This window comes from Symphalangus syndactylus, chromosome 22, assembly GCF_028878055.3.
Source record: "Symphalangus syndactylus isolate Jambi chromosome 22, NHGRI_mSymSyn1-v2.1_pri, whole genome shotgun sequence".
Lineage (NCBI taxonomy): Eukaryota > Metazoa > Chordata > Mammalia > Primates > Hylobatidae > Symphalangus > Symphalangus syndactylus.
The window spans coordinates 5,873,526-5,899,142 of NC_072444.2; positions in this window are offsets into that span (position 1 = coordinate 5,873,526).

Consider the following 25,617-nt stretch of genomic DNA (forward strand, 5'->3'; position numbering starts at 1 on the left):
TTTATATTTGAATATATTCCTTTTTCCACTACTACTCTCTTAGCGCTCCAAATGTCCAGTTGCATTTTCTACAAAAGAGTGTTCAGATCTGCTCAATCAAAAGTATTTTTTTACTCTGTTAGCTGAATGCACAGATCAGAAAGAAGTTTCACAGAATGATTCTGTGTAGTTTATATTGGAGACATTCCTTTTTCCACTATTACCCTCTTAGCGCTCCGAATCTCCACTTGCATTTTCTACAGAAAGTGTGTTTCAGAACGGCTCAATCAAAACTAAGGTTCAACTCTTTTAGTTGAACAAACAGAACAGAAAGAAGTTTCACACAATTCTTCTGTGTAGTTTTTATTTGTAGACATTCTTTTTCCCAATATAGGCCTCTTAGCGCTCAGAATGTCCAATTGCAGTTTCTACAGAAAGAGTGTTTCAGAACGGCTCAATCAAAAGTAAGGTTCAACTCTGTTAGTTGAATGCACAGAACAGAAAGAAGTTTCATACAATGCTTCTGTGTAGTTTATATTTGAACATATTCTTTTTTCCACTATTACCCACTTAGCGCTACGAATGTCCAGTTGCATTTTCTACAGACAGAGTGTTTCAAAACTGCTCAATCAAAAGTATGGTTTAACTCTGTTAGCTGAATGCTCAGATCAGAAAGAAGTTTCACAGAATGCTTCTGTGTAGTTTATATTTGAATATATTCCTTTTTCCACTACTACGCTCTTAGCGCTCCAAATGTCCAGTTGCATTTTCTACAGAAAGAGTGTTCAGATCTGCTCAATCAAAAGTATGTTTTAACTCTGTTAGCTGAATGCACAGATCAGAAAGAAGTTTCACCGAATGATTCTGTGTAGTTTATATTTGAAGATATTCCTTTTTCCACTATTACCCTCTTAGCGCTCCGAATCTCCAATTGCATTTTCTACAAAAAGAGTGTTTCATAACTGCTCAATCAAAAATATGTTTTATCTCTGTTAACTGAATTTACAGATCAGAAATAAGTTTCACAGAATGCATCTGTGTAGTTTTTATTTGAAGATATTCTTTTTCCCAATGTAGGCCTCTTAGCGCTTAGCATGTCCAATTGCAGTTTCTACAGAAAGAGTGTTTCAGAACGGCTCAATCAAAAGTAAGGTTCAACTCTGTTAGTTGAATGCACAGAACAGAAATAATTTTCACAGAATGCTACTGTGTAGTTTATATTTGAATATATTCCTTTTTCCACTATTACCCTCTTAGCGCTCCGAATCTCCATTGCATTTTCTACAGAAAGAGTGTTTCAGAACGGCTCAATCAAAACTAAGGTTCAACTCTTTTAGTTGAACAAACAGAAGAGAAAGAAGTTTCACACAATTCTTCTGTGTAGTTTTTATTTGTAGACATTCTTTTTCCCAATATAGGCCTCTTAGCGCTCAGAATGTCCAATTGCAGTTTCTACAGAAAGAGTGTTTCAGAACGGCTCAATCAAAAGTAAGGTTCAACTCTGTTAGTTGAAGGCACAGAACAGAAAGAAGTTTCATACAATGCTTCTGTGTAGTTTATATTTGAACATATTCTTTTTTCCACAATTACCCACTTAGCGCAACGAATGTCCAGTTGCATTTTCTACAGACAGAGTGTTTCAAAACTGCTCAATCAAAAGTATGGTTTAACTCTGTTAGCTGAATGCTCAGATCAGAAAGAAGTTTCACAGAATGCTTCTGTGTAGTTCATATTTGAATATATTCCTTTTTCCACTACTACGCTCTTAGCGCTCCAAATGTCCAGTTGAATTTTCAACAGAAAGTGTGTTCAGATCTGCTCAATCATAAGTATGGTTTAACTCTGTTAGCTGAATGCACAGATCAGAAAGAAGTTTCACCGAATGATTCTGTGTAGTTTATATTTGAAGACATTCCTTTTTCCACTATTACCCTCTTAGCGCTCCGAATCTCCACTTGCATTTTCTACAAAAAGAGTTTTTCATAACTGCTCAATCAAAAATATGTTTTATCTCTGTAAACTGAATTTACAGATCAGAAATAAGTTTCACAGAATGCATCTGTTTAGTTTTTATTTGAAGATATTCTTTTTCCCAATGTAGGCCTCTTAGCGCTTAGCATGTCCAATTGCAGTTTCTACAAAAAGAGTGTTTCAGAACGGCTCAATCAAAAGTAAGGTTCAACTCTGTTAGTTGAATGCACAGAACAGAAAGAATTTTCACAGAATGCTACTGTGTAGTTTATATTTGAATATATTACTTTTTCCACTATTACCCTCTTAGCGCTCCGAATGTCCACTTGCATTTTCTACAGAAAGAGTGTTCAGAACTGCGCAATCAAAAGTATGGTTTAACTCTGTTAGCTTAATGAACATATCAGAAATAAGTTTCACACAATGCTTCTGTGTAGTTTTTATTTGAAGATATTATTTTTCCCAATATAGGCCTCTTAGCGCTCAGAATGTCCAATTGCAGTTTCTACAGAAAGAGTGTTTCAGAAAGGCTCAATCAAAAGTAAGCTTCAACACTGTTAGTTGAATGCACAGAACAGAAAGAAGTTTCATACACTGTTTCTGTGTAGTTTATATTTGAACATATTCTTTTTTCCACAATTACCCACTTAGCGATACGAATCTCCAGTTGCATTTTCTACAGACAGAGTGTTTCAAAACTGCTCAATCAAAAGTATGGTTTAACTCTGTTAGCTGAATGCTCAGATCAGAAAGAAGTTTCACAGAATCCTTCTGTGTAGTTTATATTTGAATATATTACTTTTTCCACTACTACTCTCTTAGCGCTCCAAATGTCCAGTTGCATTTTCTACAGAAAGAGAGTTCAGATCTGCTCAATCAAAAGTATGGTTTAACTCTGTTAGCTGAATGCACAGATCAGAAAGAAGTTTCACCGAATGATTCTGTGTAGTTTATATTTGGAGACATTCCTTTTTCCACTATTACCCTCTTAGCGCTCCGAATCTCCACTTGCATTTTCTACAGAAAGAGTGTTTCAGAACGGCTCAATCAAAACTAAGGTTCAACTCTTTTAGTTGAACAAACAGAACAGAAAGAAGTTTCACACAATTCTTCTGTGTAGTTTTTATTTGTAGACATTCATTTTCCCAATATAGGCCTCTTAGCGCTCAGAATGTCCAATTGCAGTTTCTACAGAAAGAGTGTTTCAGAACGCCTCAATCAAAAGTAAGGTTCAACTCTGTTAGTTGAATGCACAGAACAGAAAGAAGTTTCATACAATGCTTCTGTGTAGTTTATATTTGAACATATTCTTTTTTCCACTATTACCCACTTAGCGCTACTAATGTCCAGTTGCATTTTCTACAGACAGAGTGTTTCAAATCTGCTAAATCAAAAGTATGGTTTAACTCTGTTAGCTGAATGCTCAGATCAGAAAGAAGTTTCACAGAATGCTTCTGTGTAGTTTATATTTGAATATATTCCTTTTTCCACTACTACGCTCTTAGCGCTCCAAATGTCCAGTTGCATTTTCTACAGAAAGTGTGTTCAGATCTGCTCAATCAAAAGTATGGTTTAACTCTGTTAGCTGAATGCACAGATCAGAAAGAAGTTTCACCGAATGATTCTGTGTAGTTTATATTTGAAGACATTCCTTTTTCCACTATTACCCTCTTAGCGCTCCGAATCTCCACTTGCATTTTCTACAAAAAGAGTGTTTCATAACTGCTCAATCAAAAATATGTTTTATCTCTGTTAACTGAATTTACAGATCAGAAATAAGTTTCACAGAATGCATCTGTTTAGTTTTTATTTGAAGATATTCTTTTTCCCAATGTAGGCCTCTTAGCGCTTAGCATGTCCAATTGCAGTTTCTACAGAAAGAGTGTTTCAGAACGGCTCAATCAAAAGTAAGGTTCAACTCTGTTAGTTGAATGCACAGAACAGAAAGAATTTTCACAGAATGCTACTGTGTAGTTTATATTTGAATATATTCCTTTTTCCACTATTACCCTCTTAGCGCTCCGAATGTCCACTTGCATTTTCTACAGAAAGAGTGTTCAGAACTGCGCAATCAAAAGTATGGTTTAACTCTGTTAGCTTAATGAACATATCAGAAATAAGTTTCACACAATTCTTCTGTGTAGTTTTTATTTGAAGATATTATTTTTCCCAATATAGGCCTCTTAGCGCTCAGAATGACCAATTGCAGTTTCTACAGAAAGAGTGTTTCAGAAAGGCTCAATCAAAAGTAAGGTTCAACACTGTTAGTTGAATGCACAGAACAGAAAGAAGTTTCATACACTGTTTCTGTGTAGTTTATATTTGAACATATTCTTTTTTCCACTATTACCCACTTAGCGCTATGAATCTCCAGTTGCATTTTCTACAGACAGAGTGTTTCAAAACTGCTCAATCAAAAGTAAGGTTTAACTCTGTTAGCTGAATGCTCAGATCAGAAAGAAGTTTCACAGAATCCTTCTGTGTAGTTTATATTTGAATATATTACTTTTTCCACTACTACTCTCTTAGCGCTCCAAATGTCCAGTTGCATTTTCTACAGAAAGAGAGTTCAGATCTGCTCAATCAAAAGTATGGTTTAACTCTGTTAGCTGAATGCACAGATCAGAAAGAAGTTTCACCGAATGATTCTGTGTAGTTTATATTTGGAGACATTCCTTTTTCCACTATTACCCTCTTAGCGCTCCGAATCTCCACTTGCATTTTCTACAGAAAGAGTGTTTCAGAACGGCTCAATCAAAACTAAGGTTCAACTCTTTTAGTTGAACAAACAGAACAGAAAGAAGTTTCACACAATTCTTCTGTGTAGTTTTTATTTGTAGACATTCTTTTTCACAATATAGGCCTCTTAGCGCTCAGAATGTCCAATTGCAGTTTCTACAGAAAGAGTGTTTCAGAACGGCTCAATCAAAAGTAAGGTTCAACTCTGTTAGTTGAATGCACAGAACAGAAAGAAGTTTCATACAATGCTTCTGTGTAGTTTATATTTGAACATATTCTTTTTTCCACTATTACCCACATAGCGCTACGAATGTCCAGTTGCATTTTCTACAGACAGAGTGTTTCAAAACTGCTCAATCAAAAGTATGGTTTAACTCTGTTAGCTGAATGCTCAGATTAGAAAAAAGTTTCACAGAATGCTTCTGTGTAGTTTATATTTGAATATATTACTTTTTCCACTACTACGCTCTTAGCGCTCCAAATGTCCAGTTGCATTTTCTACAGAAAGAGTGTTCAGATCTGCTCAATCAAAAGTATGGTTTAACTCTGTTAGCTGAATGCACAGATCAGAAAGAAGTTTCACCGAATGATTCTGTGTAGTTTATATTTGAAGACATTCCTTTTTCCACTATTACCCTCTTAGCGCTCCGAATCTCCACTTGCATTTTCTACAAAAAGAGTGTTTCATAACTGCTCAATCAAAAGTATGGTTTAACTCTGTTAGCTTAATGAACATATCAGAAAGAAGTTTCACACAATGCTTCTGTGTAGTTTTTATTTGAAGATATTATTTTTCCCAATAGAGGCCTCTTAGCGCTCAGAATGTCCAATTGCAGTTTCTACAGAAAGAGTGTTTCAGAACGGCTCAATCAAAAGTAAGGTTCAACTCTGTTAGTTGAATGCACAGAACAGAAAGAAGTTTCATACAATGCTTCTGTGTAGTTTATATTTGAACACATTCTTTTTTCCACTATTACCCACTTAGCGCTACGAATGTCCAGTTGCATTTTCTACAGACAGAGTGTTTCAAAACTGCTCAATCAAAAGTATGGTTTAACTCTGTTAGCTGAATGCTCAGATCAGAAAGAAGTTTCACAGAATGCTTCTGTGTAGTTTATATTTGAATATATTCCTTTTTCCACTACTACGCTCTTAGCGCTCCAAATGTCCAGTTGCATTTTCTACAGAAAGATTGTTCAGATCTGCTCAATCAAAAGTATGGTTTAACTCAGTTAGCTGAATGCACAGATCAGAAAGAAGTTTCACCGAATGATTCTGTGTAGTTTATATTTGAAGATATTCCTTTTTCCACTATTACCCTCTTAGCGCTCTGAATCTCCACTTGCATTTTCTCCAAAAAGAGTGTTTCATAACTGCTCAATCAAAAATATGTTTTATCTCTGTTAACTGAATTTACAGATCAGAAATAAGTTTCACAGAATGCATCTGTGTAGTTTTTATTTGAAGATATTCTTTTTCCCAATGTAGGCCTCTTAGCGCTTAGCATGTCCAATTGCAGTTTCTACAGAAAGAGTGTTTCAGAACGGCTCAATCAAAAGTAAGGTTCAACTCTGTTAGTTGAATGCACAGAACAGAAAGAATTTTCACAGAATGCTACTGTGTAGTTTATATTTGAATATATTCCTTTTTCCACTATTACCATCTTAGCGCTCCGAATGTCCACTTGCATTTTCTACAGAAAGAGTGTTCAGAACTGCGCAATCAAAAGTATGGTTTAACTCTGTTAGCTTAATGAACATATCAGAAAGAAGTTTCACACAATGCTTCTGTGTAGTTTTTATTTGAAGATATTATTTTTCCCAATAGAGGCCTCTTAGCGCTCAGAATTTCCAATTGCAGTTTCTACAGAAAGAGTGTTTGAGAAAGGCTCAATCAAAAGTAAGGTTCAACTCTGTTAATTGAATGCACAGAACAGAAAGAAGTTTCATACACTGCTTCTGTGTAGTTTATATTTGAACATATTCTTTTTTCCACTATTACCCACTTAGCGCTACGAATGTACAGTTGCATTTTCTACAGACAGAGTGTTTCAAAACTGCTCAATCAAAAGTATGGTTTAACTCTGTTAGCTGAATGCTCAGATCAGAAAGAAGTTTCACAGAATCCTTCTGTGTAGTTTATATTTGAATATATTCCTTTTTCCACTACTACTCTCTTAGCGCTCCAAATGTCCAGTTGCATTTTCTACAGAAAGAGAGTTCAGATCTGCTCAATCAAAAGTATGGGTTAACTCTGTTAGCTGAATGCACAGATCAGAAAGAAGTTTCACAGAATGATTCTGTGTAGTTTATATTTGGAGACATTCCTTTTTCCACTATTACCTTCTTAGCGCTCCGAATCTCCACTTGCATTTTCTACAGAAAGAGTGTTTCAGAACGGCTCAATCAAAACTAAGGTTCAACTCTTTTAGTAGAACAAACAGAACAGAAAGAAGTTTCACACAATTCTTCTGTGTAGTTTTTATTTGTAGACATTCTTTTTCCCAATATAGGCCTCTTAGCGCTCAGAATGTCCAATTGCAGTTTCTACAGAAAGAGTGTTTCAGAACGGCTCAATCAAAAGTAAGGTTCAACTCTGTTAGTTGAATGCACAGAACAGAAAGAAGTTTCATACAATGCTTCTGTGTAGTTTATATTTGAACATATTCTTTTTTCCACTATTACCCACTTAGCACTACGAATGTCCAGTTGCATTTTCTACAGACAGAGTGTTTCAAAACTGCTCAATCAAAAGTATGGTTTAACTCTGTTAGATGAATGCTCAAATCAGAAAAACGTTTCACAGAATGCTTCTGTGTAGTTTATATTTGAATATATTCCTTTTTCCACTACTACGCTCTTAGCGCTCCAAATGTCCAGTTGCATTTTCTACAGAAAGAGTGTTCAGATCTGCTCAATCAAAAGTATGGTTTAACTCTGTTAGCTGAATGCACAGATCAGAAAGAAATTTCACCGAATGATTCTGTGTAGTTTATATTTGAAGACATTCCTTTTTCCACTATTACCCTCTTAGCGCTCCGAATCTCCACTTGCATTTTCTACAAAAAGAGTGTTTCATAACTGCTCAATCAAAAATATGTTTTATCTCTGTTAACTGAATTTACAGATCAGAAATAAGTTTCACAGAATGCATCTGTGTAGTTTTTATTTTAAGATATTCTTTTTCCCAATGTAGGCCTCTTAGCGCTTACCATGTTCAATTGCAGTTTCTACAGAAAGAGTGTTTCAGAACGGCTCAATCAAAAGTAAGGTTCAACTCTGTTAGTTGAATGCACAGAACAGAAAGAATTTTCACAGAATGCTATTGTGTAGTTTATATTTGAATATATTCCTTTTTCCACTATTACCCTCTTAGCGCTTCGAATGTCCACTTGCATTTTCTACAGAAAGAGTGTTCAGAACTGCGCAATCAAAAGTATGGTTTAACTCTGTTAGCTGAATGCACAGATCAGAAAGAAGTTTCACCGAATGATTCTGTGTAGTTTATATTTGAAGACATTCCTTTTTCCACTATTACCCTCTTAGCGCTCCGAATCTCCACTTGCATTTTCTACAAAAAGAGTGTTTCATAACTGCTCAATCAAAAGTATGGTTTAACTCTGTTAGCTTAATGAACATATCAGAAAGAAGTTTCACACAATGCTTCTGTGTAGTTTTTATTTGAAGATATTATTTTTCCCAATAGAGGCCTCTTAGCGCTCAGAATGTCCAATTGCAGTTTCTACAGAAAGAGTGTTTCAGAAAGGCTCAATCAAAAGTAAGGTTCAACTCTGTTAGTTGAATGCACAGAACAGTAAGAAGTTTCATACACTGCTTCTGTGTAGTTTATATTTGAACATATTCTTTTTTCCACTATTACCCACTTAGCGCTACGAATGTCCAGTTGCATTTTCTACAGACAGAGTGTTTCAAAACTGCTCAATCAAAAGTATGGTTTAACTCTGTTAGCTGAATGCTCAGATCAGAAAGAAGTTTCACAGAATCCTTCTGTGTAGTTTATATTTGAATATATTCCTTTTTCCACTACTACTCTCTTAGCGCTCCAAATGTCCAGTTGCATTTTCTACAGAAAGAGAGTTCAGATCTGCTCAATCAAAAGTATGGTTTAACTCTGTTAGCTGAATGCACAGATCAGAAAGAAGTTTCACCGAATGATGCTGTGTAGTTTATATTTGAAGACATTCCTTTATCCACTATTACCCTCTTAGCGCTCCGAATCTCCACTTGCATTTTCTACAAAAAGAGAGTTTCCTAACTGCTCAATCAAAAATATGTTTTATCTCTGTTAACTGAATTTACAGATCAGAAATAAGTTTCACAGAATGCATCTGTGTAGTTTTTATTTGAAGATATTCTTTTTCCCAATGTAGGCCTCTTAGCGCTTAGCATGTCCAATTGCAGTTTCTACAGAAAGAGTGTTTCAGAACGGCTCAATCAAAAGTAAGGTTCAACTCTGTTAGTTGAATGCACAGAACAGAAAGAATTTTCACAGAATGCTACTGTGTAGTTTATATTTGAATATATTCCTTTTTCCACCATTACCCTCTTAGCGCTCCGAATGTCCACTTGCATTTTCTACAGAAAGAGTGTTCAGAACTGCGCAATCAAAAGTATGATTTAACTCTGTTAGCTTAATGAACATATCAGAAATAAGTTTCACACAATGCTTCTGTGTAGTTTTTATTTGAAGATATTATTTTTCCCAATAGAGGCCTCTTAGCGCTCAGAATGTCCAATTGCTGTTTCTACAGAAAGAGTGTTTCAGAAAGGCTCAATCAAATGTAAGGTTCAACTCTGTTAGTTGAATGCACAGAACAGAAAGAAGTTTCATACAATGTTTCTGTGTAGTTTATATTTGAACATATTCTTTTTTCCACTATTACCCACTTAGCGCTACGAATGTCCAGTTGCATTTTCTACAGACAGAGTGTTTCAAAACTGCTCAATCAAAAATATGGTTTAACTCTGTTAGCTGAATGCTCAGATCCGAAAGAAGTTTCACAGAATGCTTCTGTTTAGTTTATATTTGAATATATTCCTTTTTCCACTACTACTCTCTTAGCGCTCCAAATGTCCAGTTGCATTTTCTACAAAAGAGTGTTCAGACCTGCTCAATCAAAAGTATTTTTTTACTCTGTTAGCTGAATGCACAGATCAGAAAGAAGTTTCACAGAATGATTCTGTGTAGTTTATATTGGAGACATTCCTTTTTCCACTATTACCCTCTTAGCGCTCCGAATCTCCACTTGCATTTTCTACAGAAAGTGTGTTTCAGAACGGCTCAATCAAAACTAAGGTTCAACTCTTTTAGTTGAACAAACAGAACAGAAAGAAGTTTCACACAATTCTTCTGTGTAGTTTTTATTTGTAGACATTCTTTTTCCCAATATAGGCCTCTTAGCGCTCAGAATGTCCAATTGCAGTTTCTACAGAAAGAGTGTTTCAGAACGGCTCAATCAAAAGTAAGGTTCAACTCTGTTAGTTGAATGCACAGAACAGAAAGAAGTTTCATACAATGCTTCTGTGTAGTTTATATTTGAACATATTCTTTTTTCCACTATTACCCACTTAGCGCTACGAATGTCCAGTTGCATTTTCTACAGACAGAGTGTTTCAAAACTGCTCAATCAAAAGTATGGTTTAACTCTGTTAGCTGAATGCTCAGATCAGAAAGAAGTTTCACAGAATGCTTCTGTGTAGTTTATATTTGAATATATTCCTTTTTCCACTACTACGCTCTTAGCGCTCCAAATGTCCAGTTGCATTTTCTACAGAAAGATTGTTCAGATCTGCTCAATCAAAAGTATGGTTTAACTCAGTTAGCTGAATGCACAGATCAGAAAGAAGTTTCACCGAATGATTCTGTGTAGTTTATATTTGAAGATATTCCTTTTTCCACTATTACCCTCTTAGCGCTCTGAATCTCCACTTGCATTTTCTACAAAAAGAGTGTTTCATAACTGCTCAATCAAAAATATGTTTTATCTCTGTTAACTGAATTTACAGATCAAAAATAAGTTTCACAGAATGCATCTGTGTAGTTTTTATTTGAAGATATTCTTTTTCCCAATGTAGGCCTCTTAGCGCTTAGCATGTCCAATTGCAGTTTCTACAGAAAGAGTGTTTCAGAACGGCTCAATCAAAAGTAAGGTTCAACTCTGTTAGTTGAATGCACAGAACAGAAAGAATTTTCACAGAATGCTATTGTGTAGTTTATATTTGAATATATTCCTATTTCCACTATTACCCTCTTAGCGCTCCGAATGTCCACTTGCATTTTCTACAGAAAGAGTGTTCAGAACTGCGCAATCAAAAGTATGGTTTAAATCTGTTAGCTGAATGCACAGATCAGAAAGAAGTTTCACCGAATGATTCTGTGTAGTTTATATTTGAAGACATTCCTTTTTCCACTATTACCCTCTTAGCGCTCCGAATCTCCACTTGCATTTTCTACAAAAAGAGTGTTTCATAACTGCTCAATCAAAAGTATGGTTTAACTCTGTTAGCTTAATGAACATATCATAAAGAAGTTTCACACAATGCTTCTGTGTAGTTTTTATTTGAAGATATTATTTTTCCCAATAGAGGCCTCTTAGCGCTCAGAATGTCCAATTGCAGTTTCTACAGAAAGAGTGTTTCAGAAAGGCTCAATCAAAAGTAAGGTTCAACTCTGTTAGTTGAATGCACAGAACAGTAAGAAGTTTCATACACTGCTTCTGTGTAGTTTATATTTGAACATATTCTTTTTTCCACTATTACCCACTTAGCGCTACGAATGTCCAGTTGCATTTTCTACAGACAGAGTGTTTCAAAACTGCTCAATCAAAAGTATGGTTTAACTCTGTTAGCTGAATGCTCAGATCAGAAAGAAGTTTCACAGAATCCTTCTGTGTAGTTTATATTTGAATATATTCCTTTTTCCACTACTACTCTCTTAGCGCTCCAAATGTCCAGTTGCATTTTCTACAGAAAGAGAGTTCAGATCTGCTCAATCAAAAGTATGGTTTAACTCTGTTAGCTGAATGCACAGATCAGAAAGAAGTTTCACCGAATGATGCTGTGTAGTTTATATTTGAAGACATTCCTTTATCCACTATTACCCTCTTAGCGCTCCGAATCTCCACTTGCATTTTCTACAAAAAGAGAGTTTCATAACTGCTCAATCAAAAATATGTTTTATCTCTGTTAACTGAATTTACAGATCAGAAATAAGTTTCACAGAATGCATCTGTGTAGTTTTATTTGAAGATATTCTTTTTCCCAATGTAGGCCTCTTAGCGCTTAGCATGTCCAATTGCAGTTTCTACAGAAAGAGTGTTTCAGAACGGCTCAATCAAAAGTAAGGTTCAACTCTGTTAGTTGAATGCACAGAACAGAAAGAATTTTCACAGAATGCTACTGTGTAGTTTATATTTGAATATATTCCTTTTTCCACCATTACCCTCTTAGCGCTCCGAATGTCCACTTGCATTTTCTACAGAAAGAGTGTTCAGAACTGCGCAATCAAAAGTATGATTTAACTCTGTTAGCTTAATGAACATATCAGAAATAAGTTTCACACAATGCTTCTGTGTAGTTTTTATTTGAAGATATTATTTTTCCCAATAGAGGCCTCTTAGCGCTCAGAATGTCCAATTGCTGTTTCTACAGAAAGAGTGTTTCAGAAAGGCTCAATCAAATGTAAGGTTCAACTCTGTTAGTTGAATGCACAGAACAGAAAGAAGTTTCATACAATGTTTCTGTGTAGTTTATATTTGAACATATTCTTTTTTCCACTATTACCCACTTAGCGCTACGAATGTCCAGTTGCATTTTCTACAGACAGAGTGTTTCAAAACTGCTCAATCAAAAATATGGTTTAACTCTGTTAGCTGAATGCTCAGATCCGAAAGAAGTTTCACAGAATGCTTCTGTTTAGTTTATATTTGAATATATTCCTTTTTCCACTACTACTCTCTTAGCGCTCCAAAAGTCCAGTTGCATTTTCTACAGAAAGAGTGTTCAGAACTGCGCAATCAAAAGTATGGTTTAACTCTGTTAGCTGAATGCACAGATCAGAAAGAAGTTTCACCGAATGATTCTGTGTAGTTTATATTTGAAGACATTCCTTTTTCCACTATTACCCTCTTAGCGCTCCGAATCTCCACTTGCATTTTCTACAAAAAGAGTGTTTCATAACTGCTCAATCAAAAGTATGGTTTAACTCTGTTAGCTTAATGAACATATCAGAAAGAAGTTTCACACAATGCTTCTGTGTAGTTTTTATTTGAAGATATTCTTTTTCCCAATAGAGGCCTCTTAGCGCTCAGAATGTCCAATTGCAGTTTCTACAGAAAGAGTGTTTCAGAAAGGCTCAATCAAAAGTAAGGTTCAACTCTGTTAGTTGAATGCACAGAACAGTAAGAAGTTTCATACACTGCTTCTGTGTAGTTTATATTTGAACATATTCTTTTTTCCACTATTACCCACTTAGCGCTACGAATGTCCAGTTGCATTTTCTACAGACAGAGTGTTTCAAAACTGCTCAATCAAAAGTATGGTTTAACTCTGTTAGCTGAATGCTCAGATCAGAAAGAAGTTTCACAGAATCCTTCTGTGTAGTTTATATTTGAATATATTCCTTTTTCCACTACTACTCTCTTAGCGCTCCAAATGTCCAGTTGCATTTTCTACAGAAAGAGAGTTCAGATCTGCTCAATCAAAAGTATGGTTTAACTCTGTTAGCTGAATGCACAGATCAGAAAGAAGTTTCACCGAATGATGCTGTGTAGTTTATATTTGAAGACATTCCTTTATCCACTATTACCCTCTTAGCGCTCCGAATCTCCACTTGCATTTTCTACAAAAAGAGAGTTTCATAACTGCTCAATCAAAAATATGTTTTATCTCTGTTAACTGAATTTACAGATCAGAAATAAGTTTCACAGAATGCATCTGTGTAGTTTTATTTGAAGATATTCTTTTTCCCAATGTAGGCCTCTTAGCGCTTAGCATGTCCAATTGCAGTTTCTACAGAAAGAGTGTTTCAGAACGGCTCAATCAAAAGTAAGGTTCAACTCTGTTAGTTGAATGCACAGAACAGAAAGAATTTTCACAGAATGATTCTGTGTAGTTTATATTTGGAGACATTCCTTTTTCCACTATTACCCTCATAGCGCTCCGAATCTCCACTTGCATTTTCTACAGAAAGAGTGTTTCAGAACGGCTCAATCAAAACTAAGGTTCAACTCTTTTAGTTGAACAAACAGAACAGAAAGAAGTTTCACACAATTCTTCTGTGTAGTTTTTATTTGTAGACATTCTTTTTCCCAATATAGGCCTCCTAGCGCTCAGAATGTCCAATTGCAGTTTCTACAGAAAGAGTGTTTCAGAACGGCTCAATCAAAAGTAAGGTTCAACTCTGTTAGTTGAATGCACAGAACAGAAAGAAGTTTCATACAATGCTTCTGTGTAGTTTATATTTGAACATATTCTTTTTTCCACTATTACCCACTTAGCACTACGAATGTCCAGTTGCATTTTCTACAGACAGAGTGTTTCAAAACTGCTCAATCAAAAGTATGGTTTAACTCTGTTAGATGAATGCTCAAATCAGAAAAACGTTTCACAGAATGCTTCTGTGTAGTTTATATTTGAATATATTCCTTTTTCCACTACTACGCTCTTAGCGCTCCAAATGTCCAGTTGCATTTTCTACAGAAAGAGTGTTCAGATCTGCTCAATCAAAAGTATGGTTTAACTCTGTTAGCTGAATGCACAGATCAGAAAGAAATTTCACCGAATGATTCTGTGTAGTTTATATTTGAAGACATTCCTTTTTCCACTATTACCCTCTTAGCGCTCCGAATCTCCACTTGCATTTTCTACAAAAAGAGTGTTTCATAACTGCTCAATCAAAAATATGTTTTATCTCTGTTAACTGAATTTACAGATCAGAAATAAGTTTCACAGAATGCATCTGTGTAGTTTTTATTTTAAGATATTCTTTTTCCCAATGTAGGCCTCTTAGCGCTTACCATGTTCAATTGCAGTTTCTACAGAAAGAGTGTTTCAGAACGGCTCAATCAAAAGTAAGGTTCAACTCTGTTAGTTGAATGCACAGAACAGAAAGAATTTTCACAGAATGCTATTGTGTAGTTTATATTTGAATATATTCCTTTTTCCACTATTACCCTCTTAGCGCTTCGAATGTCCACTTGCATTTTCTACAGAAAGAGTGTTCAGAACTGCGCAATCAAAAGTATGGTTTAACTCTGTTAGCTGAATGCACAGATCAGAAAGAAGTTTCACCGAATGATTCTGTGTAGTTTATATTTGAAGACATTCCTTTTTCCACTATTACCCTCTTAGCGCTCCGAATCTCCACTTGCATTTTCTACAAAAAGAGTGTTTCATAACTGCTCAATCAAAAGTATGGTTTAACTCTGTTAGCTTAATGAACATATCAGAAAGAAGTTTCACACAATGCTTCTGTGTAGTTTTTATTTGAAGATATTATTTTTCCCAATAGAGGCCTCTTAGCGCTCAGAATGTCCAATTGCAGTTTCTACAGAAAGAGTGTTTCAGAAAGGCTCAATCAAAAGTAAGGTTCAACTCTGTTAGTTGAATGCACAGAACAGTAAGAAGTTTCATACACTGCTTCTGTGTAGTTTATATTTGAACATATTCTTTTTTCCACTATTACCCACTTAGCGCTACGAATGTCCAGTTGCATTTTCTACAGACAGAGTGTTTCAAAACTGCTCAATCAAAAGTATGGTTTAACTCTGTTAGCTGAATGCTCAGATCAGAAAGAAGTTTCACAGAATCCTTCTGTGTAGTTTATATTTGAATATATTCCTTTTTCCACTACTACTCTCTTAGCGCTCCAAATGTCCAGTTGCATTTTCTACAGAAAGAGAGTTCAGATCTGCTCAATCAAAAGTATGGTTTAACTCTGTTAGCTGAATGCACAGATCAGAAAGAAGTTTCACCGAATGATGCTGTGTAGTTTATATTTGAAGACATTCCTTTATCCACTATTACCCTCTTAGCGCTCCGAATCTCCACTTGCATTTTCTACAAAAAGAGAGTTTCCTAACTGCTCAATCAAAAATATGTTTTATCTCTGTTAACTGAATTTACAGATCAGAAATAAGTTTCACAGAATGCATCTGTGTAGTTTTTATTTGAAGATATTCTTTTTCCCAATGTAGGCCTCTTAGCGCTTAGCATGTCCAATTGCAGTTTCTACAGAAAGAGTGTTTCAGAACGGCTCAATCAAAAGTAAGGTTCAACTCTGTTAGTTGAATGCACAGAACAGAAAGAATTTTCACAGAATGCTACTGTGTAGTTTATATTTGAATATATTCCTTTTTCCACCATTACCCTCTTAGCGCTCCGAATGTCCACTTGCATTTTCTACAGAAAGAGTGTTCAGAACTGCGCAATCAAAAGTATGATTTAACTCTGTTAGCTTAATGAACATATCAGAAATAAGTTTCACACAATGCTTCTGTGTAGTTTTTATTTGAAGATATTATTTTTCCCAATAGAGGCCTCTTAGCGCTCAGAATGTCCAATTGCTGTTTCTACAGAAAGAGTGTTTCAGAAAGGCTCAATCAAATGTAAGGTTCAACTCTGTTAGTTGAATGCACAGAACAGAAAGAAGTTTCATACAATGTTTCTGTGTAGTTTATATTTGAACATATTCTTTTTTCCACTATTACCCACTTAGCGCTACGAATGTCCAGTTGCATTTTCTACAGACAGAGTGTTTCAAAACTGCTCAATCAAAAATATGGTTTAACTCTGTTAGCTGAATGCTCAGATCCGAAAGAAGTTTCACAGAATGCTTCTGTTTAGTTTATATTTGAATATATTCCTTTTTCCACTACTACTCTCTTAGCGCTCCAAATGTCCAGTTGCATTTTCTACAAAAGAGTGTTCAGACCTGCTCAATCAAAAGTATTTTTTTACTCTGTTAGCTGAATGCACAGATCAGAAAGAAGTTTCACAGAATGATTCTGTGTAGTTTATATTGGAGACATTCCTTTTTCCACTATTACCCTCTTAGCGCTCCGAATCTCCACTTGCATTTTCTACAGAAAGTGTGTTTCAGAACGGCTCAATCAAAACTAAGGTTCAACTCTTTTAGTTGAACAAACAGAACAGAAAGAAGTTTCACACAATTCTTCTGTGTAGTTTTTATTTGTAGACATTCTTTTTCCCAATATAGGCCTCTTAGCGCTCAGAATGTCCAATTGCAGTTTCTACAGAAAGAGTGTTTCAGAACGGCTCAATCAAAAGTAAGGTTCAACTCTGTTAGTTGAATGCACAGAACAGAAAGAAGTTTCATACAATGCTTCTGTGTAGTTTATATTTGAACATATTCTTTTTTCCACTATTACCCACTTAGCGCTACGAATGTCCAGTTGCATTTTCTACAGACAGAGTGTTTCAAAACTGCTCAATCAAAAGTATGGTTTAACTCTGTTAGCTGAATGCTCAGATCAGAAAGAAGTTTCACAGAATGCTTCTGTGTAGTTTATATTTGAATATATTCCTTTTTCCACTACTACGCTCTTAGCGCTCCAAATGTCCAGTTGCATTTTCTACAGAAAGATTGTTCAGATCTGCTCAATCAAAAGTATGGTTTAACTCAGTTAGCTGAATGCACAGATCAGAAAGAAGTTTCACCGAATGATTCTGTGTAGTTTATATTTGAAGATATTCCTTTTTCCACTATTACCCTCTTAGCGCTCTGAATCTCCACTTGCATTTTCTACAAAAAGAGTGTTTCATAACTGCTCAATCAAAAATATGTTTTATCTCTGTTAACTGAATTTACAGATCAAAAATAAGTTTCACAGAATGCATCTGTGTAGTTTTTATTTGAAGATATTCTTTTTCCCAATGTAGGCCTCTTAGCGCTTAGCATGTCCAATTGCAGTTTCTACAGAAAGAGTGTTTCAGAACGGCTCAATCAAAAGTAAGGTTCAACTCTGTTAGTTGAATGCACAGAACAGAAAGAATTTTCACAGAATGCTATTGTGTAGTTTATATTTGAATATATTCCTATTTCCACTATTACCCTCTTAGCGCTCCGAATGTCCACTTGCATTTTCTACAGAAAGAGTGTTCAGAACTGCGCAATCAAAAGTATGGTTTAAATCTGTTAGCTGAATGCACAGATCAGAAAGAAGTTTCACCGAATGATTCTGTGTAGTTTATATTTGAAGACATTCCTTTTTCCACTATTACCCTCTTAGCGCTCCGAATCTCCACTTGCATTTTCTACAAAAAGAGTGTTTCATAACTGCTCAATCAAAAGTATGGTTTAACTCTGTTAGCTTAATGAACATATCATAAAGAAGTTTCACACAATGCTTCTGTGTAGTTTTTATTTGAAGATATTATTTTTCCCAATAGAGGCCTCTTAGCGCTCAGAATGTCCAATTGCAGTTTCTACAGAAAGAGTGTTTCAGAAAGGCTCAATCAAAAGTAAGGTTCAACTCTGTTAGTTGAATGCACAGAACAGTAAGAAGTTTCATACACTGCTTCTGTGTAGTTTATATTTGAACATATTCTTTTTTCCACTATTACCCACTTAGCGCTACGAATGTCCAGTTGCATTTTCTACAGACAGAGTGTTTCAAAACTGCTCAATCAAAAGTATGGTTTAACTCTGTTAGCTGAATGCTCAGATCAGAAAGAAGTTTCACAGAATCCTTCTGTGTAGTTTATATTTGAATATATTCCTTTTTCCACTACTACTCTCTTAGCGCTCCAAATGTCCAGTTGCATTTTCTACAGAAAGAGAGTTCAGATCTGCTCAATCAAAAGTATGGTTTAACTCTGTTAGCTGAATGCACAGATCAGAAAGAAGTTTCACCGAATGATGCTGTGTAGTTTATATTTGAAGACATTCCTTTATCCACTATTACCCTCTTAGCGCTCCGAATCTCCACTTGCATTTTCTACAAAAAGAGAGTTTCATAACTGCTCAATCAAAAATATGTTTTATCTCTGTTAACTGAATTTACAGATCAGAAATAAGTTTCACAGAATGCATCTGTGTAGTTTTATTTGAAGATATTCTTTTTCCCAATGTAGGCCTCTTAGCGCTTAGCATGTCCAATTGCAGTTTCTACAGAAAGAGTGTTTCAGAACGGCTCAATCAAAAGTAAGGTTCAACTCTGTTAGTTGAATGCACAGAACAGAAAGAATTTTCACAGAATGCTACTGTGTAGTTTATATTTGAATATATTCCTTTTTCCACCATTACCCTCTTAGCGCTCCGAATGTCCACTTGCATTTTCTACAGAAAGAGTGTTCAGAACTGCGCAATCAAAAGTATGATTTAACTCTGTTAGCTTAATGAACATATCAGAAATAAGTTTCACACAATGCTTCTGTGTAGTTTTTATTTGAAGATATTATTTTTCCCAATAGAGGCCTCTTAGCGCTCAGAATGTCCAATTGCTGTTTCTACAGAAAGAGTGTTTCAGAAAGGCTCAATCAAATGTAAGGTTCAACTCTGTTAGTTGAATGCACAGAACAGAAAGAAGTTTCATACAATGTTTCTGTGTAGTTTATATTTGAACATATTCTTTTTTCCACTATTACCCACTTAGCGCTACGAATGTCCAGTTGCATTTTCTACAGACAGAGTGTTTCAAAACTGCTCAATCAAAAATATGGTTTAACTCTGTTAGCTGAATGCTCAGATCCGAAAGAAGTTTCACAGAATGCTTCTGTTTAGTTTATATTTGAATATATTCCTTTTTCCACTACTACTCTCTTAGCGCTCCAAAAGTCCAGTTGCATTTTCTACAGAAAGAGTGTTCAGAACTGCGCAATCAAAAGTATGGTTTAACTCTGTTAGCTGAATGCACAGATCAGAAAGAAGTTTCACCGAATGATTCTGTGTAGTTTATATTTGAAGACATTCCTTTTTCCACTATTACCCTCTTAGCGCTCCGAATCTCCACTTGCATTTTCTACAAAAAGAGTGTTTCATAACTGCTCAATCAAAAGTATGGTTTAACTCTGTTAGCTTAATGAACATATCAGAAAGAAGTTTCACACAATGCTTCTGTGTAGTTTTTATTTGAAGATATTCTTTTTCCCAATAGAGGCCTCTTAGCGCTCAGAATGTCCAATTGCAGTTTCTACAGAAAGAGTGTTTCAGAAAGGCTCAATCAAAAGTAAGGTTCAACTCTGTTAGTTGAATGCACAGAACAGTAAGAAGTTTCATACACTGCTTCTGTGTAGTTTATATTTGAACATATTCTTTTTTCCACTATTACCCACTTAGCGCTACGAATGTCCAGTTGCATTTTCTACAGACAGAGTGTTTCAAAACTGCTCAATCAAAAGTATGGTTTAACTCTGTTAGCTGAATGCTCAGATCAGAAAGAAGTTTCACAGAATCCTTCTGTGTAGTTTATATTTGAATATATTCCTTTTTCCACTACTACTCTCTTAGCGCTCCAAATGTCCAGTTGCATTTTCTACAGAAAGAGAGTTCAGATCTGCTCAATCAAAAGTATGGTTTAACTCTGTTAGCTGAATGCACAGATCAGAAAGAAGTTTCACAGAATGATTCTGTGTAGTTTATATTTGGAGACATTCCTTTTTCCACTATTACCCTATTAGCGCTCCGAGTCTCCACTTGCATTTTCTAAAGAAAGAGTGTTTCAGAACAGCTCAATCAAAACTAAGGTTCAACTCTTTTACTTGAACAAACAGAACAGAAAGAAGTTTCACACAATTCATCTGTGTAGTTTTTATTTGTAGACATTCTTTTTCCCAATATAGGCCTCTTAGCGCTCAGAATGTCCAATTGCAGTTTCTACAGAAAGAGTGTTTCAGAACGGCTCAATCAAAAGTAAGGTTCAACTCTGTTAGTTGAATGCACAGAACAGAAAGAAGTTTCATACAATGCTTCTGTGTAGTTTATATTTGAACATATTCTTTTTTGCACTATTACCCACTTAGCGCTACGAATGTCCAGTTGCATTTTCTACAGACAGAGTGTTTCAAAACTGCTCAATCAAAAGTATGGTTTAACTCTGTTAGCTGAATGCTCAGATCAGAAAGTAGTTTCACAGAAGGCTTCTGTGTAGTTTATATTTGAATATATTCCTTTTTCCACTACTACGCTCTTAGCGCTCCAAATGTCCAGTTGCATTTTCTACAGAAAGAGTGTTCAGATCTGCTCAGTCAAAAGTATGGTTTAACTCTGTTAGCTGAATGCACAGATCAGAAAGAAGTTTCACCGAATGATTCTGTGTAGTTTATATTTGAAGACATTCCTTTTTCCACTATTACCCACTTAGGGCTCCGAATCTCCACTTGCATTTTCTACAAAAAGAGTGTTTCATAACTGCTCAATAAAAAATATGTTTTATCTCTGTTAACTGAATTTACAGATCAGAAATAAGTTTCACAGAATGCATCTGTGTAGTTTTTATTTGAAGATATTCTTTTTCCCAATGTAGGCCTCTTAGCGCTTAGCATGTCCAATTGCAGTTTCTACAGAAAGAGTGTTTCAGAACGGCTCAATCAAAAGTAAGGTTCAACTCTGTAAGTTGAATGCATAGAACAGAAAGAATTTTCACAGAATGCTACTGTGTAGTTTATGTTTGAATATATTCCTTTTTCCACTATTACCCTCTTAGCGCTCCGAATGTCCACTTGCATTTTCTACAGAAAGAGTGTTCAGAACTGCGCAATCAAAAGTATGGTTTAACTCTGTTAGCTTAGTGAACATATCAGAATTAAGTTTCACACAATGCTTCTGTGTACTTTTTATTTGAAGATATTATTTTTCCCAATATAGGCCTCTTAGCGCTCAGAATGTCCAATTGCAGTTTCTACAGAAAGAGTGTTTCAGAAAGGCTCAATCAAAAGTACGGTTCAACTCTGTTAGTTGAATGCGCAGAACAGAAAGATGTTTCATACAATGCTTCTGTGTAGTTTATATTTGAACATATTCTTTTTTCCACTCTTACCCACTTAGCGCTACGAATGTCCAGTTGCATTTTCTACAGACAGAGTGTTTCAAAACTGCTCAATCAAAAGTATGGTTTAACTCTGTTAGATGAATGCTCAGATCAGAAAAAAGTTTCACAGAATGCTTCTGTGTAGTTTATATTTGAATATATTCCTTTTTCCACTACTACGCTATTAGCGCTCCAAATGTCCAGTTGAATTTTCTAGAGAAAGAGTGTTCAGATCTGCTCAATCAAAAGTATGGTTTAACTCTGTTAGCTGAATGCACAGATCAGAAAGAAGTTTCACCGAATGATTCTGTGTAGTTTATATTTGAAGACATTCCTTTTTCCACTATTACCCTCTTAGCGCTCCGAATCTCCACTTGCATTTTCTACAAAAAGAGTGTTTCATAACTGCTCAATCAAAAATATGTTTTATCTCTGTTAACTGAATTTGCAGATCAGAAATAAGTTTCACAGAATGCATCTGTGTAGTTTTTATTTGAAGATATTCTTTTTCCCAATGTAGGCCTCTTAGCGCTCAGAATGTCCAATTGCAGTTTCAACAGAAAGAGTGTTTCAGAACGGCTCAATCAAAAGTAAGGTTCAACTCTGTTAGTTGAATGCACAGAACAGAAAGTAGTTTCATACAATGCTTCTGTGTAGTTTATATTTGAACATATTCTTTTTTCCACTATTACCCACTTAGCGCTACGAATGTCCATTTGCATTTTCTACAGACAGAGTGTTTCAAAACTGCTCAATCAAAAGTATGGTTTAACTCTGTTAGCTGAATGCTCAGATCGGAAAGAAGTTTCACAGAATGCTACTGTGTAGTTTATGTTTGAATATATTCCTTTTTCCACTATTACCCTCTTAGCGCTCCGAATGTCCACTTGCATTTTCTACAGAAAGAGTGTTCAGAACTGCGCAATCAAAAGTGTGGTTTAACTCTGTTAGCTTAGTGAACATATCAGAATTAAGTTTCACACAATGCTTCTGTGTACTTTTTATTTGAAGATATTATTTTTCCCAATATAGGCCTCTTAGCGCTCAGAATGTCCAATTGCAGTTTCTACAGAAAGAGTGTTTCAGAAAGGCTCAATCAAAAGTAAGGTTCAACTCTGTTAGTTGAATGCACAGAACAGAAAGAAGTTTCATACAATGCTTCTGTGTAGTTTATATTTGAACATATTGTTTTTTCCACTATTACCCACTTAGCGCTACGAATGTCCAGTTGCATTTTCTACAGACAGAGTGTTTCAAAACTGCTCAATCAAAAGTATGGATTAACTCTGTTAGCTGAATGCTCAGATCAGAAAGAAGTTTCACAGAATGCTTCTGTGTAGTTTATATTTGAATATATTCCTTTTTCCACTACTACTCTCTTAGCGCTCCAAATGTCCAGTTGCATTTTCTACAGAAAGAGAGTTCAGATCTGCTCAATCAAAAGTATGGTTTAACTCTGTTAGCTGAATACACAGATCAGAAAGAAGTTTCACAGAATGATTCTGTGTAGTTTATATTTGGAGACATTCCTGTTTCCACTATTACCCCCTTAGCGCTCCGAATCTCCACTTGCATTTTCTACAGAAAGAGTGTTTCAGAACGGCTCAATCAAAACTAAGGTTCAACTCTTTTAGTTGAACAAACAGAACAGAAAGAAGTTTCACACAATTCTTCTGTGTAGTTTTTATTTTTAGACATTCTTTTTCCCAATATAGGCCTCTTAGCGCTCAGAATGTCCAATTGCAGTTTCTACAGAAAGAGTGTTTCAGAACGGCTCAATCAAAAGTAAGGTTCAACTCTGTTAGTTGAATGCGCAGAACAGAAAGAAGTTTCATACAATGCTTCTGTGTAGTTTATATTTGAACATATTCTTTTTTCCACTATTACCCACTTAGCGCTACGAATGTCCAGTTGCATTTTCTACAGACAGAGTGTTTCAAAACTGCTCAATCAAAAGTATGGTTTAACTCTGTTAGATGAATGCTCAGATCAGAAAAAAGTTTCACAGAATGCTTCTGTGTAGTTTATATTTGAATATATTCCTTTTTCCACTACTACGCTATTAGCGCTCCAAATGTCCAGTTGCATTTTCTAGAGAAAGAGTGTTCAGATCTGCTCAATCAAAAGTATGGTTTAACTCTGTTAGCTGAATGCACAGATCAGAAAGAAGTTTCACCGAATGATTCTGTGTAGTTTATATTTGAAGACATTCCTTTTTCCACTATTACCCTCTTAGCGCTCCGAATCTCCACTTGCATTTTCTACAAAAAGAGTGTTTCATAACTGCTCAATCAAAAATATGTTTTATCTCTGTTAACTGAATTTACAGATCAGAAATAAGTTTCACAGAATGCATCTGTGTAGTTTTTTTTTGAAGATATTTTTTTCCCAATGTAGGCCTCTTAGCGCTTAGCATGTCCAATTGCAGTTTCTACCGAAAGAGTGTTTCAGAACGGCTCAATCAAAAGTAAGGTTCAACTCTGTTAGTTGAATGCACAGAACAGAAAGAATTTTCACAGAATGCTACTGTGTAGTTTATATTTGAATATATTCCTTTTTCAACTCTTACCCTCTTAGCGCTCCGAATGTCCACTTGCATTTTCTACAGAAAGAGTGTTCAGAACTGCGCAATCAAAAGTATGGTTTAACACTGTTAGCTGAATGCACAGATCAGAAAGAAGTTTCACAGAATGATTCTGTGTAGTTTATATTTGGAGACATTCTTTTTCCACTATTACCCTATTAGCGCTCCGAATCTCCACTTGCATTTTGTAAAGAAAGAGTGTTTCAGAACGGCTCAATCAAAACTAAGGTTCAACTCTTTTACTTGAACAAACAGAACAGAAAGAAGTTTCACACAATTCATCTGTGTAGTTTTTATTTGTAGACATTCTTTTTCCCAATATAGGCCTCTTAGCGCTCAGAATGTCCAATTGCAGTTTCTACAGAAAGAGTGTTTCAGAACGGCTCAATCAAATGTAAGGTTCAACTCTGTTAGTTGAATGCACAGAACAGAAAGAAGTTTCATACAATGCTTCTGTGTAGTTTATATTTGAACATATTCTTTTTTGCACTATTACCCACTTAGCGCTACGAATGTCCAGTTGCATTTTCTACAGACAGAGTGTTTCAAAACTGCTCAATCAAAAGTATGGTTTAACTCTGTTAGCTGAATGCTCAGATCAGAAAGTAGTTTCACAGAAGGCTTCTGTGTAGTTTATATTTGAATATATTCCTTTTTCCACTACTACGCTCTTAGCGCTCCAAATGTCCAGTTGCATTTTCTACAGAAAGAGTGTTCAGATCTGCTCAGTCAAAAGTATGTTTTAACTCTGTTAGCTGAATGCACAGATCAGAAAGAAGTTTCACCGAATGATTCTGTGTAGTTTATATTTGAAGACATTCCTTTTTCCACTATTACCCTCTTAGCGCTCCGAATCTCCACTTGCATTTTCTACAAAAAGAGTGTTTCATAACTGCTCAATAAAAAATATGTTTTATCTCTGTTAACTGAATTTACAGATCAGAAATAATTTTCACAGAATGCATCTGTGTAGTTTTTATTTGAAGATATTCTTTTTCCCAATGTAGGCCTCTTAGCGCTTAGCATGTCCAATTGCAGTTTCTACCGAAAGAGTGTTTCAGAACGGCTCAATCAAAAGTAAGGTTCAACTCTCTTAGTTGAATGCACAGAACAGAAAGAATTTTCACAGAATGCTACTGTGTAGTTTATATTTGAATATATTCCTTTTTCCACTATTACCCTCTTAGCGCTCCGAATGTCCACTTGCATTTTCTACAGAAAGAGTGTTCAGAACTGCGCAATCAAAAGTATGGTTTAACTCTGTTAGCTTAATGAACATATCAGAAATAAGTTTCACACAATGCTTCTGTGTAGTTTTTATTTGAAGATATTATTT